Source organism: Pseudophryne corroboree, chromosome 9 (genome assembly GCF_028390025.1).
Source record: "Pseudophryne corroboree isolate aPseCor3 chromosome 9, aPseCor3.hap2, whole genome shotgun sequence".
Classification (NCBI taxonomy): Eukaryota; Metazoa; Chordata; class Amphibia; order Anura; family Myobatrachidae; genus Pseudophryne; species Pseudophryne corroboree.
In genome coordinates, this window is record NC_086452.1 from 457,117,438 (window position 1) to 457,128,488 (window position 11,051).

The window sequence follows — 11,051 nt, forward strand, 5'->3', positions numbered from 1 at the left end:
GTCACCAGGACCCAGTCCTGTATGCCGAATCTGCGGCCCTCTAACAGATGAGCACTCTGCAACCACCACAGAAGAGACACCCTTGTCCGTGGAGACAAAGTTATCCGCTGATGCATCTGCAGATGCGATCCGGACCATTTGTCCAGCAGATCCCACTGAAAAGTTCGTGCGTGGAATCTGCCGAATGGAATCGCTTCGTAAGAAGCCACCATTTTTCCCAGGACTCTTGTGCATTGATGCACAGACACTTTTCCTGGTTTTAGGAGGTTCCTGACAAGTTCGGATAACTCCCTGGCTTTCTCCTCCGGAAGAAACACCTTTTTCTGAACCGTGTCCAGAATCATTCCCAGGAACAGCAGACGTGTCGTCGGGGTCAATTGAGATTTTGGAAAATTCAGAATCCACCCGTGCTGTTGCAGCACTACTTGGGTTAGTGCTACTACGTCCCCCAGCTGTTCTCTGGACCTTGCCCTTATCAGGAGATCGTCCAAGTAAGGGATAATTAATACGCCTTTTCTTCGCAGAAGAAACATCATTTCGGCCATTACCTTGGTAAAGACCCGAGGTGCCGTGGACAATCCAAACGGCAGCGTCTGAAACTGATAATGACAGTTTTGCACCACGAACCTGAGGTACCCTTGATGTGAAGGGCAAATTGGGACATGCAGGTAAGCATCCTTGATGTCCAGGGACACCATAAAGTCCCCTTCTTCCAGATTCGCTATCACTGCTCTGAGTGACTCCATCTTGAACTTGAATTTTTGTATGTACAGGTTCAAAGATTTCAGATTTAGAATAGGTCTTACCGAGCCGTCCGGCTTCGGTACCACAAATAGTGTGGAATAATACCCCTTTCCCTGTTGTAGGAGGGGTACCTTGACTATCACCTGCTGAGAATACAGCTTGTGAATGGCTTCCAATACCGTCGCCCTGTCTGAGGGAGACGTTGGCAGAGCAGACTTTAGGAACCGGCGAGGGGGAGACTTCTCGAATTCCAACCTGTAACCCTGAGATACTACCTGCAGGATCCAGGGGTCCACCTGTGAGTGAGCCCACTGTGCGCTGAAATTCTTGAGTCGACCCCCCACCGCCCCTGAGTCCGCTTGTAAAGCCCCAACGTCATGCTGAGGGCTTTGCAGAAGCCGGGGAGGGCTTCTGCTCCTGGGAGGGAGCTGCTTGGTGCACTCTCTTACCCTTTCCTTTGCCTCGGGGCAGATATGACTGTCCTTTTGCCCGCTTGTTCTTATAGGAACGAAAGGACTGCGGCTGAAAAGACGGTGTCTTTTTCTGTTGGGAGGGGACCTGAGGTAAAAAGGTGGATTTCCCGGCTGTTGCCGTGGCCACCAAATCCGATAGACCGACCCCAAATAATTCCTCCCCTTTATACGGCAATACTTCCATATGCCGTTTGGAATCCGCATCACCTGACCACTGTCGCGTCCATAAACTTCTTCTGGCAGATATGGACATCGCACTTACTCTCGATGCCAGAGTGCAAATATCCCTCTGAGCATCTCGCATATAAAGAAAAGCATCCTTTAATTGCTCTATAGTCAATAAAATACTGTCCCTATCCAGGGTATCAATATTTTCAGTCAGGGAATCCGACCAAACCACCCCAGCACTGCACATCCATGCAGAGGCGATGGCTGGTCGCAGTATAACACGAGTATGAGTGTATATACTTTTCAGGGTAGTTTCCAGCCTCCTATCAGCTGGATCCTTGAGGGCGGCCGTTTCAGGAGACGGTAACGCCACTTGTTTTGATAAGCGTGTGAGTGCCTTATCCACCCTAGGGGGTGTTTCCCAGCGCGCCCTAACCTCTGGCGGGAAAGGATATAATGCCAATAACTTCTTTGAAATTAGCAGTTTTCTATCGGGGTTAACCCATGCTTCATCACACACTTCATTCAATTCCTCTGATTCAGGAAAAACTACAGGAAGTTTTTTCAGACCCCACATAATACCCCTTTTTGTGGTACTTGCAGTATCAGAGATATGCAAAGCCTCCTTCATTGCCGTGATCATATAACGTGTGGCCCTACTGGAAAATACGTTTGTTTCTTCACCGTCGACACTAGATTCGGTGTCCGTGTCTGGGTCTGTGTCGACCGACTGAGGTAAAGGGCGTTTTACAGCCCCTGACGGTGTCTGAGACGCCTGGACAGGTACTAACTGGTTTGCCGGCCGTCTCATGTCGTCAACTGATTTTTGAAACGTGCTGACATTATCACGTAATTCCATAAACAAAGCCATCCATTCCGGTGTCGACTCCCTAGGGGGTGACATCACCATTACCGGCAATTGCTCCGCCTCCACACCAACATCGTCCTCATACATGTCGACACACACGTACCGACACACAGCAGACACACAGGGAATGCTCTTATCGAAGACAGGACCCCACTAGCCCTTTGGGGAGACAGAGGGAGAGTTTGCCAGCACACACCCAAGCGCTATAAATATATAGGAACAACCCTACAGAAGTGTTGTTTCCTTTATAGCAGCTTAATATATCAATATCGCCAAAAAAGTGCCCCCCCTCTCTGTTTTTTTACCCTGTTTCTGTAGTGCAGTGCAGGGGAGAGTCCTGGGAGCCTTCCTCGCAGCGGAGCTGTGCAGGAAAATGGCGCTGTGTGCTGAGGAGATAGGCCCCGCCCCCTATTTCGGCGGGCTCTTCTCCCGGTGTTTGTGAGACCTGGCAGGGGTTAAATACATCCATATAGCCCCAGGGGCTATATGTGATGTATTTTTAGCCAGAACAAGGTATTATCATTGCTGCCCAGGGCGCCCCCCCCAGCGCCCTGCACCCTCAGTGACCGCTGGTGTGAAGTGTGCTGACAACAATGGCGCACAGCTGCAGTGCTGTGCGCTACCTCATGAAGACTGAAAAGTCTTCTGCCGCCGGTTTCTGGACCTCTTCACTTTTCGGCATCTGCAAGGGGGTCGGCGGCGCGGCTCCGGGACCGGACTCCATGGCTGGGCCTGTGTTCGATCCCTCTGGAGCTAATGGTGTCCAGTAGCCTAAGAAGCCAATCCATCCTGCACGCAGGTGAGTTCACTTCTTCTCCCCTAAGTCCCTCGTTGCAGTGAGCCTGTTGCCAGCAGGACTCACTGAAAATAAAAAACCTAATAACTTTTTCTAAGCAGCTCTTTAGGAGAGCCACCTAGATTGCACCCTGCTCGGACGGGCACAAAAACCTAACTGAGGCTTGGAGGAGGGTCATAGGGGGAGGAGCCAGTGCACACCACCTAGTCCTAAAGCTTTTATTTTTGTGCCCTGTCTCCTGCGGAGCCGCTAATCCCCATGGTCCTGACGGAGTCCCAGCATCCACTAGGACGTCAGAGAAATACACATTTGCTGGCGCAAGGAGGTGATTCATCATACTTTAACCCCTTGTAATACAGGGATGGGTTATGGACAATCTTCTATTGACTCCTATCTTTTTTGAGTGATGATGGCTCCCAAAGTGCCACTAATTCTGTATCAATGTTCTCTGCGGTTACGGATGGTGACGATGGCTCATTATAATCCCGACTTTAAGAACACAGGCAATATAGGTGAAATCTCAGTATAGTGGTTCCTTTTTCTCACCCTTCAGCGGATGCTTGGAATATTATGTATACTGTACCATACAGTGACATTAGATTTATCCAGCCGGTATCTGTTTTTCCTAAAACCCCGGTATGCACCAATAAATCTCTGAATTCCCTGTGTTTCTCCTAGTGATGGGATTTCACCATTGATGGCGTTGCTTTCGGAGTTCTGCTGTTTCGAGTAGAAGCCTATTTATCAAGTACTCGTCCCGCTGCAATTACTGTTCTGCGATCGGCATTTCATCTATTATGGTAATAACAGATTCAAATAATTATAAATAAATGCTTTAGTCTGGGAATGTAGCAGTTCTAATGAATAAAGGTTTTATTTAACACCTATAGGGGCTGATTCAGACGCAAGTGGCAATACGGACGGTTCCTGTGGATTTTTAGCTTACTTCGAATGTGCTATAGAAAACAAATCAATGATTGCGCATGCGCCAACTCAGACATAAGCCCACGGACAGAGGGGCAGATGTATTAGGCCTGGAGAAGTGATAAAGCAGTGATAACTGGAAAGTGATAACGCACCAGCCAATCAGCTCCTAACTGTCAATTTACATATTGGAGCTGATTGGCTGGTGCGTTATTATCACCTTGCACTTATCACTTCTTTATCACTTCTCCAGGATTAATACATCTGCCCCAGAGTTCACTAGTGCAGCGATCTGTTCTTTGCTGAAGCACACTATGAAATGGGGGTTTCTGGGTAGTAACTGGGCGGCGCGCCAGTCAGCTTCAGTGCCCGTTCACAGCGTGCGGACTGCGGACGGATATCACTATCACGACAGTTCTTTTGCACCCAGCATGGGGCTGGTATATGTCCTAATAATACTGAAGATGATGACAACTACGTATGTATGCACAGCGGCCATGATAGGCTTCCACATGCAGACGCACGGATGTTTAGTATTCATGGGCAGATTCTCGCATTACCGTTATTTGCTCCAAGAGGAAGATGTCGTAGCAGACATGACACGGGCAGATTTAACAGTGACCACAGATGAGTCGGACTCGTAGGCATTTTTATAACGGGTGCAGGGCGTGCACGCAGGTCCGTGGTGACCCCGCACCGCACAGCTTGCACCCAGGGCACACTTTCCTTGTGCCGGTAAGCAAGTCCCTCCTCCTCTGCTGGCCATCTGCCATGAGACATCTCCGTGAAGAAGGCACCGCACAGGGAAAGCAAAGACTGCGCCGGAGCCCTTGCTCTCTTGTGCTCATGAGCCAGAAGGTGCCCCCCTCCCCAGATGAGGGGGGACTGGCTTGCTGGCAAAAGATAAGATGTGGGACTCAGGAATGGGGCATGGCTAAGAGGAGAGGACCAGCTGCATACGGGCCCCCTCGGGCACAGTGCCAGACTCTACTAGGAGGATGCACCTGTGTCTGTGAAAAGGGGGTGCACACAGACACTGCACACGGGCCCCCTCCGCTCCTAAACCGCCCCTGGTCCAACTCAGAATGTATTTATTGATTTTTAATTAAATCCGCCCATACATGAGCACATCTGCAATCCTAATTTCTATTTATTTAGCTAAATTGCGGTGATAAGATTTTTTTTATCACAGCGGGACAAAAACAGCCTCATTGCCAACATCGATAAAAGTATCTGAAGTATTGATAAAACCTGTGCAATCCGGTCTTAGTAAAAAGCTGATTTCCAGTCCATACTACAACACCCAGCACCTGACGTTACATGGCATGATACGATGATCTGTCATATAAGATACACACAGGGGTTAAAGGGGGGGGGGGGGGGGGAACAAGGTGGAACTGAGTTCCACCACCTGTAATGGTAGGGGGAACTACAGATGGGTCCACGGTTATCTTGACTAGTTTTCTGTGCCTAGGCACAACATGACTTATTAGCATAAACCCTTCATCTATTGTTCTCAGCTGCAATACAATACAGAGAACAATACAGCAGGGGATTAAGTCCGACTGGCCAATCTCAGTTAATCCTATTAAAGGTCAAGATAAACGTGGACCCATCTGTAGTCCCACCATCTCCATTGCCCTGCACAGTAATTCCAACAGAAAAGCCCGCCCCATCATCTGCGTCAATCGATGATACAGGCGGCACTAGTGTTACTGGTGAGCTGCAGCCACCTACTCCTTCCTCAGCTCCTGGTGCCTCCATGGTCCTCCCCCATGAGTTCCACCACCTCACCAGGACCACTTTAAGCCCTGGATAGACAGTAGGTTTATTGCCCGCCAGGAATCAGTGACCGGAAGGCCTCAGCCAGCAGATGATACGTTTCCCCAGCACACGATCCAGAGACGCAGCTGTAACCGAGACCCAGTACTCTGCGTCAGGCGCAGCTCAGTCTGTGGATGGGCTGGGAACGAGGGACCTCTATCAGCTCTTTATTCCAGAGCCGGAGAAAGCACAAAGCTCAACAGAATGAATGGATATTAATATTTATAGGCCCGATGCTCTGCAAAATTACCGTGCTTTGTAATGATACTTGTAAGCAATTAAGAGGAATCTGTCTTAATTATCGCAGCATGGAGGCATCAGAGACTCTCCTTAATTACATTTTATTAATTTCAGATATTGCTCTTGCCAAGTCCTTTTGCCAAATGTATTGTGCACTAATGCAGATAAGTATAGATCTAGCAAAAATTCAGATTTGTGGAGCGGAGACGGTGGAGTCATTGTATGAGCTGGTCACTGCGTATTTAGGGGTTCACGTGCCAAACCGCCACTGCATGAGATGGGTTACCAGTCCGCTGGGATCTGGAGTATAGGTAACTGCTGTGCCTTTAATAAGCCGGGATTCTGCTAAATATCACATCCTTAATGACACAACGATGATTTAGGCCAATTACGTAAAACAAAACTATTGAGATTGGCTACAGTTTCAGCAGTATCCTACTGGGAGATCCCCGTTATACTGCTATATAACTATATGTGTCACTACTGTATAATATGGCAATGTCTGGTTTTATTGTTGCGGCAATCTCTGTAAGTTACAATTGTTATTTAAATTATGGATTTAAGTGAATTTGGAACATAATGAATCTTATCAGAAGTATTAAGTGCCAGCCTGGGACACTAAACAAGTCATATCATGAAGAGCGCTCATTGAGAGGAATAAAACTTGTATTAATGATACACTTAGCGTTATGAAATGATATTTAGGGCTTTTGTAGCCACAGCAGTTGCTGAATGTTGCTGTAGTTTGAATTAACACTTTAACCACAGTAGATGTGACAGCTTAAGAGGAAGAAATCGCCGGCAATGAGCAGCGTATTCAAATCAGCCGAAAATCCAGGCTCCTTCCTTGATACATTTCCCCCTTAGTGTTAATTGTAACAATGTTACAACTTAAAGTCACCTGTAAAGACGTGCTGCAGAGAGAGGACTGTCATACATTGCTTACTGTACTGTATATTACAGCGATAATTGTTTAATGAATACCAGAATAACAATTACACTTCTTATACTGGACCCACATAACAGCGTGAAAGAGGGGGGGAATCTGCATAAACTCCACCCATGCACATCTAAACCACACCCACATTATTACGGGTTCTATTTATGAGTGGTGATAATAGCTTTCTTGGCGTAGATTTCTCCTGTGGTCTCTCTAATTAGGGTCAGATCACCGTTGGGGCAAATGGAACTACAGCTCCAGGCCTACACATAAAATAGGCCCATTGCCAGGACAGCATAATGATTACCAGCCAATAAAATTGAACTTCTATTTTCCTCGCACACACCCACACACCATTTGCCACACCCACATGCCACTGGCCACACCCACACAGTACTGGTCACACCCACATGGCACTAGCCACACCCACACACTACTGGTCATACCTAACCACCACTGGCCACACTCACACAGCACTGGTCACACCTGCACACCACTGGCCACACCCACACACTACTGGTCATTCCTAACCACCACTGGCCACACCCACACTGTATTGGTCACACCCACACACCACAGGTCATAATCACACAGCATCGGTCACTCACATACACCACTGGCTACACCTACCACCACTGGCCACACTCACACTGTACTGGCCCTACCCACACACCACTGGCCACACCCACACACCACTGGCCACACCCACATGGTACTGATTCCACCCACACACCACTGGCCACACCCACACAGAACTGGTCTCAAATCCTCTGCTTCTTATAATACACTCTTGATCATTTTCAGGCTCATGTGACCCTTAATCTTTTCACCTGCTATGGGGTCTGCAAAGTGACTCAATAAACAAGCAACACCAAGCTATTTTTTGTTGTTGCTAGATGGTGTTACCTCAGGGTTCAATTGCCAATTCGCTTGCGCTTTTGGTGCCTGCGTGTTTGCACACTGCTGGAACTCCTTGCGGGTAACGTTACGTTGCCGGTGAGGGGAATAAAACCTCTGCATAGCAGAAGAGTATTTGCCAGGCCTACAAGGGAGCCCCAGCCTGATATATTGTAGCGAATATATGTTCTGTATATATGCAGCAATTCAGAATGAACGACTTATCAATTATAAATACAATCATCTGCAGACTGCAATCATGGAGATTATACGCACATCACATCACGTATGGCTGAGGGGGGATGGGCGTCATGGATTTAGCCTAATGCTCATTTTCTTCCACTGTGGGTCTGTTTCCCTGGTCTGATCATTGCCTGCTGACCATTTATGCTACCGGGACCATGGCGTTCTCTGTGACATAGGGCAGACATACTACAGTGTACAAATCCCATTGCTCTGGCCAGAACATCTCCCATCCATTGAGCAGGTTTCCGATCCGCCTTCCCCTCGCTGAGGTAGTCTGTAAGATTCTGCCCAGGAACATGGTTTATGAGTGTTAATTTGTCTGTCGAGTGGGACCCTCCTGCAGGATTTATGGCCCACTTTAAGTCATGTTTGTCTGCATATTAAGCGATTCATTTCAGTGATGAAAGAGGCCATTGGTATGGTATCATTTATTTCATTTAATTACTTGTTTACAGGAGACATATACAAGCCAAAGGACAGGCTGACAGAGCACCCTGACAAGGGGGAGAACATGAGGCGGAAATGCTATCACCGTGACAAGGACACAGTGATTACACCGGTGACACCGTGGGCAGGACCAAAGGCTCTGGCGCCCAAACCCCTTCATCAGTTATAATAAGATCAGGGCAAAGGTCATGTCCCCCCCCCCCTTCCCCCCGTACCCACTTTTTTTATTGTTCTCTCTGTTTTGTTAGAGAGATTTTGTTTATAAATGATAACACCCCTATATAAGTGTTCAACACTCCAGCAGGAGAAGTAAAGACAGAATAATGAAGAGAGGGGTTGTTGGAAAGAAGGGAGAGATTGGACACAGGGGGCCTTATTCAATTCAGCTTCGTACGTGGCCGCGTCTAGCAATTTGTCATTTGCAGCGCATGCGTGGCGGGCTACATAGGCAACAATGCACTCAAGAGAACCGTCTCATGTCTGTTTCATGGGTCTGCGGCCAGAGTTACTCTCCATTCGTGCGTCCGCATTCCAGACTTCTCCTGCACCTGGTGTGGGGTAGGTGTAATTAGGACAGCACAGATGGTGTAATGGTTAGCATTACTGGCTCATAGTCCCTAGCTGTGTGGAGTTTGTATAGTCTCCCCGTACTTGCGTGGGTTTCCCCCGGATACACCGGTTTCCCCCCACAATCCAAAAATATGCTGGTAGGTTAATTGGCTTCCAACAAAATTAACCATAGTGCAGAGGTTCTTAAACTGTGTGCCGTGGCACCCTGGGGTGCCACGAGGCTCTTGCAGGGGTGCTCTGGGTTGGTGGTCCAGGACCAATTCAAATTATTTGTGGTCATTGTAATAGGCAAAACCAGTGCTGGTGGCTGCAAATCATAAAATATGTGGACACACAGAAGCCAATCCTGTCCCTCACCACACAACTGACCGTAAGGATGACGTATAAACACAATCTACTTAATTTAATATTTCTCTCGAAATTCAGAATGCAACTTCTGAGCGCCTGTGAACAGCTCAGAATCGGGCCGTTCTAGTAAGGCCAGGGCCGGTTAAGATACCGGATGTATAAGGTATAGTGCAACATCTCAGCTGGGTAACGCTATGTGAATCTTAATGCCATGGGCAGGGCTGGCTCTACCATTAGCCAGCTTTAGGCAGCTGCCTAGGGCGCTGTGATCTGGAGGAGGGGAAGGGGGGCATCTCTGAGTCTGCCCATCACAAATAAGGAATGTCTCTGTCTAGGTTGACAGTAAGTAGGTTGACATAGACTCTAGGTCAACGTTTTTCATTTTTTTTTGTTTACTTTTTCATATTTTACGATCCATGTGGACTACAATTGGGAATGATAACCTGTGCACAGTACAATAATTGGGGTTCCCGGTCACCATTGGGAGAAAACAACACCCAAAAAGGTGAAAAAAACTCACGTCGACCTTATGTCACTTCAACCTACAACATGTCGACCTAGAAACCATTTCGACCTACTTACTGTTGACCAATAGTGGTCGACATAGACACTGTCAACCTAAGTGTGGTCAACCCTACATACCACACCCCTCTGAAAGAAACATCCATGTTGTACTTAATGCAGGTGGTGGGTGTGGAACTTATATATGTCACACTATCATCTGAAGGGCTGGGAAGTGGGTATTGGTGGTGGTTTGGGACAGTAGGGTGAAGTTTTGCCTAGGGTTCCGAGAAACCGTGCACCGGCCCTGCGCCTAGGGAGATCCATGTGTGCTGGTTGATTATATCGATGGCCAATTGGCAAAACGTGTAACAATGGCCCAGATTTATCAAGCCTTGCAGAGTGATAAACACGGTAATAAAGTAGCAGCCAATCAGCTCCTAACTGCCATGTTACAGGCTGCGTTTGAAAAATGACAGTTAGGAGCTGATTGGTTGGTGCTTTATCGCCGTGTAATTTATCACTCTCCAAGGCTTGATAAATCTGGGCCCAAATCTAGAAGATCCAGATATTCGGTACTAGGAGAGACAGTTACTGCTATGGTACACACACTCAGCTCTCGTGGCCTTTGGCGTAAGGAGGTCCATATCAGTATCTTGCCTAGGTCCCCATGGGGTCTGTTTTGTTGCAGCGACACAACATTCTGCATCGATAACCAATGTTAAGCACTGTTGCAAAAAAAATGCGCTCTATGGTAAATAAGGGGAACATTTACTAAGCAGTGATAAGAGCGGAGAAGTGAGCCAGTGGAGAAATTTCCCCATCAACCAATCAGCAGCGCTGTATCATTTTATAGTATGCAAATTATAGATGTTACTTCTGTGCTCATTGGTTGCCATGGGCAACTTCTCCACTGGCTCACTTCTCCACTCTTATCACTGCTTTAGTAAATGTACCCCTAAACTTCATAAAAATTTGGACACTTCAGGTCATTCTCACAATTGACCCTTTTAGCGCCCATATCTGCCCGGATTCCCTCCTCCAGCTTCATCCCCACATTGCACA

The 11,051-nt window shown here is 47.6% G+C and overlaps 1 long non-coding RNA gene across 1 annotated transcript in view; it reads left to right on the top strand.

Annotated features, from left to right (window-relative positions):
• The window catches only part of LOC134957138 (uncharacterized), a 52,867-nt gene extending 42,103 nt beyond the window's left edge, over nucleotides 1-10,764 (top strand). The window contains exons 2-3 of the long non-coding RNA XR_010186491.1: nucleotides 3,728-3,849; nucleotides 8,576-10,764. This is a non-coding gene — a long non-coding RNA (uncharacterized LOC134957138). The remainder of the gene's footprint in view (nucleotides 1-3,727; nucleotides 3,850-8,575) is intronic.
• Nucleotides 10,765-11,051: the final 287 nt, after the last annotated feature.